We start from the raw sequence: 6,391 nt of genomic DNA on the forward strand, positions 1-6,391 counted from the left end.
TCATGGGTATGGCCAGTGCTCATATCTCCGAGTGGTGATGGAAAATAAAGTGCATTGCTCCCTAGTCATAGGTGTAGTGGCCGTTTGTCCACAAAAGCAACGAAAAATTTCTAATCAAACTTTAAATCATAAAAAACTCAAAAGGCCACTTTTGCACCGTGGGTTGTGGTGTACACGGATGGGAGAAAGCATGAAGTCCAAACGACTTTCAATTTTCAACAAAAAACGTGATTTATTTAATCGGATAACAAGCAAACACAGAACAAAGAAAAATTCCTGTGCCTCTCCCGCTCCGGTAAAAAACCATTTGCCCACCCAGGTGCATGCTGGTCCCTACCGTGCGCTTACCTATATAACCTACGGTGCCTTCCTACCGTGCCCAAATGAAACAAACAAATAACAACAAAACACCCAAACTACAAAAATAATAAACTAACAGAATACTAACAGAAATTTAATCATAATGAAATCAAAATAGAATAATGAAATCTAAACAATAAACTAAATAACACCAAATAGCTCCCACAGTGATGTTCACAAATAATTCCAAATGTAGTTGTAAATCAACTTTTGTAAACCTGTCAAATAAATCTGCATGCAAAATTCAAGTTTGTATGTTTGAAGATGTGTAGAGGACATTTGTATTTGTTAAAAAAAGACAATGTGGTTAAAATTTATGATCAAATGACATTAGTGGTGAGGTATCACAAAGACACTGAAAGAAGTGCTTTTCAATGTCTGTGTTCAGATAAAATGCATAAAACTAAAGCAATCCATTCTGGCAGATCACTATACATCACACTATAAAAACGGATTAATTGAGAAGTCCTCATTCATACCTCCTGGAGATAAACTTTTAGGATAAAAGAAAAAATCCAAATTGCCTCCTTCTTCCTCCACTTAAAATTACCTTGGAGAGGTATAGTCATGGGATTACTGTTCAGAGTATCAGTCTGTTGACATACTCTAACAACCCTTTCCCTTATATTTTATTCCTTTTAAAAAGTTACCATAAATTGATCTTTAAAGGTATCTCGTAGGGGTGGGTCATTTCGAAGGATATGCCAATGTTTTAAAATTATGTCTTTTGATGTTCTTAGTTTTAGGGGTGAAAATAGTGCAGTAAATGAGATTTGGCTTGGATTTGGAGGACTTTTTAACTTGAAGATAAGCCTCTCAGTTTTTTGAATCCACTTTGTTTTCAGCAGATACTAGCCAATCTTTTTTGTAATTCCTTTCTCTAAATTTTGACTATCTCCTCTTTATTTATGTCATATTGTTCAGGAACATCGCATGTTCTTTTCAGTCTAGTGAGTTGACTCGCAGGTAGACTTTTCTTGAGGGAGATAGGGTTCTTGGCATGAAGAAGTGTATTCTAATCTGTGGTTTTGGTATAGAGAGAGGAAGACCGCACATCATCTTTTTTTAGTTAACCACCGTCCCCCGCCTTTCGCATCAGCATTGTGTATTAAATTCACACACAAATATTAACATTAACGTTTAAAACTTTCTCTTAGTCTCTCTCTCTCTCTCTGTCCAGGTGACAAAGAAGCTTGAAGGTGCTGCTTCTGACATGGCTGCCTGGCTTACAAATGTTGGTATCGAGTACAGGCTAGGTTCTTATCAGTGTCCTCACCTTCTCAGAGTGCTCTGAGGGCCCGTCCAGGATGGCGGCCAGATTGATGATGATGGCTTAGCAGTCCCAGCTGGAGGAGAATCACAGGATTTTCGGCCTGACTGAAGGTGATCCAGAGGATCTCCCGGGAGGAGTGGAGGCTCTACTGTCGGAGGAGGACACATGGGGCAGAGGAGATGGCCCTTCTCATCCAGGACCGCCACGTCACCCTGTGGATGTCCTGTTGCTGGACTCGGCATCCAGGACATATGGAGTACACAGAGGCGCCACCTTAGCTGCATTCAGGACCCACCTGGTGTGCAGCTGTACACAGAGACTGGTAAGCTGACAAAGGGCGGGGTCAGCCTGCCGGTTTTCCTCCTCCTCCTCTTCCTCCAGACGATGAACAGCCTTGCCACTCATCCAGTGTTGTCGGTCCTCCCATCACTGTGTACCCATGACCAGAGCCTACAGGAAGAGGAAGGCAACCGAATCTGCTTGTGCAGGGTGGGGGCCACTGCCTGGAGGCAAAACCCGCTGGCAGCCAACATCATACGCCTGCAGCAAGTGAGGCCAACCCAAAAGGATTGACACTGACCACACTCACATTGCAGACGTGTCACACTGTGTGACTGTTGGCGGAAAGACTGTGGAGGAGTGGAGGGAGGAGATGACATGATCGGATGACAACTTTTTCTATCTTCATTTATAATTTTTGATTTAAATTATTATTATATTTTAGTTAGTTTTTTTTTGGAGTAGTGCTTGCTTCACCTGATGTCTCATGATGATCTCAGTCCAGTGTTCCCCCTCTTTTATCTCTGTGTTTGGTCTCCACAAGCTCCTTGGGGAAATATCTGTCTCTTTAACTGCTAAATGCTCCATTATGTTCACCAGCTGCTCTCTGACTATCTGTCTGCTGTTTGCTGGTGAGAAGGTAGTGGACAGTGGCTTTTTACAGCTGTTTATCTGAAAACAGCTTCCTGCTATAGCCAAAAAAGTATAAACAGTAGCTATATATTCTATTATATTGTTTTCTACTCTATTATTGTTGTTCAAGCTGACATGTCATACTGAGTGGGTGGAGATTCAACTGTCAGAGGACAGGGGAGGAGATTGCATAGGGGAGTTTACAAAAGCACTGGGTGTGTACAACCGAGATCCCTTTGTGAAATACCATGATGCCACACCAGTAAGTTGCTGTAAACTAATGCCCTTTGTTTTATATTATTTATTGTTTATTTATTTCAAATTGTTTACCTTTAATGAATCTTAATTTATGACTTTATTTGACCTAAAAATTGTTAGTAAGGCAAATCAATCCATCCATTCATCCTTCCAAGAGTTCCTTGCTGAATTTCCTGAACAAAAGAAATGGTTATATGGCTCTTTGATCCATGTGTTTAATGTGCACAACAATCAGTGTCCAGAACATAGTCTCTTTACAGTCTTTTTGCAATTGTATTTGTTGCAACTATCCTGACCAGAAATTAGCCACCCAGCTGGGTCTGGAAGAAGACCTTGCTTTTCTTGATGTCACCCATTCATCATTAGCTGGTCAATGGGATCTGTGCCACATATAGACTCCACCAGTCCCATTAATCTACACTACAACCTGTTATATGGCTTGACCTAGACTACACATACAAACAACCATAAATGCACGGACCTAATAGATGTCTACTACAATATTATGTTATGTTATATCATTGTCTCTTTGAAAATGTTTCTAAATAAAAGAATAGTCATTCCACAATCTACACTTTATATGAAAGCTTTATTAATATTGAGTCATTTTGCATTATCTGACGTGACATGTATGAGGGCAATAACATGTAATTTCACACTTTTATGCCATACTGTACTATTACATTTTGTGGATTATTATACAATGAAGTTTTGTGACATTTTTAGGTCTTTACTATTACTTTTTTTTTACGTTTTATGTTGTATGAATGTATGAACATTGTTGATTCCTCGTCATTTTCATGATATATTTATACATATTTATATGCTGCATACGTCATGAAAATGACAAGGAATCAACAATGCTGCGCTACGCAGCAGCCGGCAGGAGACTCAATGCTGCGCTATGCAGCAACCAGCGGGAGGGGCAATGTTGCGCTGCGCAGCATCCGGTATAAATGGGTTAATACCTTGAAATTATATGATGTTTTTATGACATTTTATACCTTACAATACTATGACGTTTTTATCACCTTTCATGCCTTACTATACTATAACTTTTTTATGACTTACTACACTATGACATTTTTATCACATTTTATGCCTTACTACACTATGATGTTTCTTTTTACATGTTTCTGCCATACTATAATATGACACTTTTATGCCTTACTATACTATGACATGTTCTAACATTTTCATGCCTTACTATACTATGACGTTTGTATAACATTTTATGACTTGCTATTCTAAGACTTTTTTTATACCTTACTATTATATGATGTTTTTATGACATTTTATACCTTACAATACTATGACGTTTTTATCACATTTTATGCCTTACTATACTTTGACGTTTTTTAACATTTTCATGCCTTGCTATACTATGACATTTTTATGACATTTTATGACTTACCATACAATGACTTTTTTATGCCTTACTATAATGTGACGTTTTTATATTTTATCCCTCACCATACAATGACGTTTTTATGACATTTTATGACTTACCATTCTATGACATTTTTATGCCTTACTATACTGACATTTTTATCACATTTTATGCCTTACTATACTGTGCCGCTTTTTAACGTTTTTATGCCTTATTATTCTGTGACATTTTTATGACATTTTATGACTTACTATACTGTCTTTTTTTATGTTTTTATGCCTTACTGTACTATGACGTTTTAATGCCTTACTATAGCATTACTATACGATGACTTTTTAATGCCTTACTATAATGTGACGTTTTTATATTATTTTATCCCTCACTATACTATGACGCTTTTTTTTTTTTCGTTTTTTTTTTTTAAGTATATTTTTTGGGCTTTTTATGCCTTTATTTGATAGCACAGTAGAGAGACAGGAAATGGGGAGGCAGAGATAAGGGGAATGACATGCAGTAAAGGGCCGTCCGATGCGGGACTCGAACCGGGGCCAAATGCAGCGAGGACTGTAGCCTCTACATTTTATGACTTACTATACTATGACTTTTTATGCCTTAATATACTATGTCGTTTTTTGACATTTTTATGCGTTACTATACTATGATGTTTTTATCACATTTTATGCATTACTATACTATGACGATTTTTGACGTTTTCATGCCTTACTATGATATAACCTTTTTTAACGTTTTCATATCTTACTATACTAAGACGTTTCTTTGACATTGTCTTACTATACCATGACATTTTTTGACGTTTTTATGCCTTACTATATTATGACGTTTTAATGCCTTACTATACTATGACGTTTTTATCACATTTTATGCCTTATTATACTATGACTTTTTTATGCTTTACTATACTATGAGGTTTCCATGCCTTAGTATAATATTATGTTTTCTTGATGTTTTTATGCCTTACTATACTATGAGGTTTTTTAACGTTTTCATGCCTTACTATACTATGACGTTTTCATGCCTTAGCATAATATTATGTTTTCTTGATGTTTTTATGCTTTATTATACTATGAATGTTTTTCAACATTTTATGCCTTACTGTACTATGTTTTTTTATTTATTTTATGTCTCACTATACTATGACATTTTTATGCCTTACTATGCTATGATGGTTTTATGACATTTTATGCCTTACTATACTATGATGTTTTTTGACTTTTTATGCCTTACTATACTATGTTTTTTATATGTCTTAATATATTATGACGTTTTTTGACGTTTTTACGCTTTACTATACTATTGAATATTTTGACGTTTTCATGCCTTACTATGTTGTTTTTTTTATGACATTTTATGTCTCAATGTACTATGATATGTTTATACCTTACTATAAGTTCCTTTTTATGCCTTACTGTACTATAACATTTTTAAGCCTTATTATGGAACGTTTTTTGACATTTTTACTGGACTATGAATATTTTTTAAAATTCTATGCCTTACTATACAATGACGTTTTAATGACGTGCCATACTGTAACATTTTTATGCCTTACTATACTGTGACATTTGTATGCCTTATTATGCTATGATGTTTTATGACATTTTTATGCCTTATTATAGTATGATTTTTATGAGGTTTTATACCTTACTATATTGAGGTTTTTTGATGTATTTATGCCTCACTATACTATGAAATTTTTGTACGTTACTATACTATGAGGTTTTTATGACATTTTATGTCTTACTATACTATGACCTTTTTATGCCTTACTGCACTTTGAGGCTTTTATGCCTTACTATACTAGGATGTTTATATGCTGTTATAAAATGATGTTTTAATGAAATTTTATGTAATATGTTATGTTATATTGTATTATGTTACTGTATATGTTATATAATTGTCTCTGTGAAAATATTTCTAATTAAAAGAATAGTCATTCTACAATCTACACTTTGTTTGAAACCTTTATTGATATTGAGTCATTTTGCATTATCTGACATGTAACATGTATGAGGGCATTAACATATAATCAACACTTATTAATAGAACAGCTGCCTTGCTATACTATGACATTTTTGATGGTTCAGTATACTATGACATTTGTATGCCTTGTTATACAATGAGGTTTTGTGACATTTTGGTCTTACTTTACTATGACTTTTGTTTAACATTTTTATACCTGA

The 6,391-nt window shown here is 35.2% G+C and overlaps 1 long non-coding RNA gene across 1 annotated transcript in view; it reads left to right on the plus strand.

Moving 5' to 3' along the window:
- LOC147818945 (uncharacterized) overlaps nucleotides 1-6,152 on the plus strand; it is a 15,397-nt gene extending 9,245 nt beyond the window's left edge. The window contains exon 3 of the long non-coding RNA XR_015437455.1: nucleotides 1,541-6,152. This is a non-coding gene — a long non-coding RNA (uncharacterized LOC147818945). The remainder of the gene's footprint in view (nucleotides 1-1,540) is intronic.
- Nucleotides 6,153-6,391: the final 239 nt, after the last annotated feature.

This window comes from Seriola lalandi, unplaced genomic scaffold (genome assembly GCF_002814215.2).
Source record: "Seriola lalandi dorsalis isolate HSWRI2012SDOR001 ecotype SW California unplaced genomic scaffold, Sedor1 jcf7180002054390, whole genome shotgun sequence".
Taxonomy (NCBI): domain Eukaryota; kingdom Metazoa; phylum Chordata; class Actinopteri; order Carangiformes; family Carangidae; genus Seriola; species Seriola lalandi.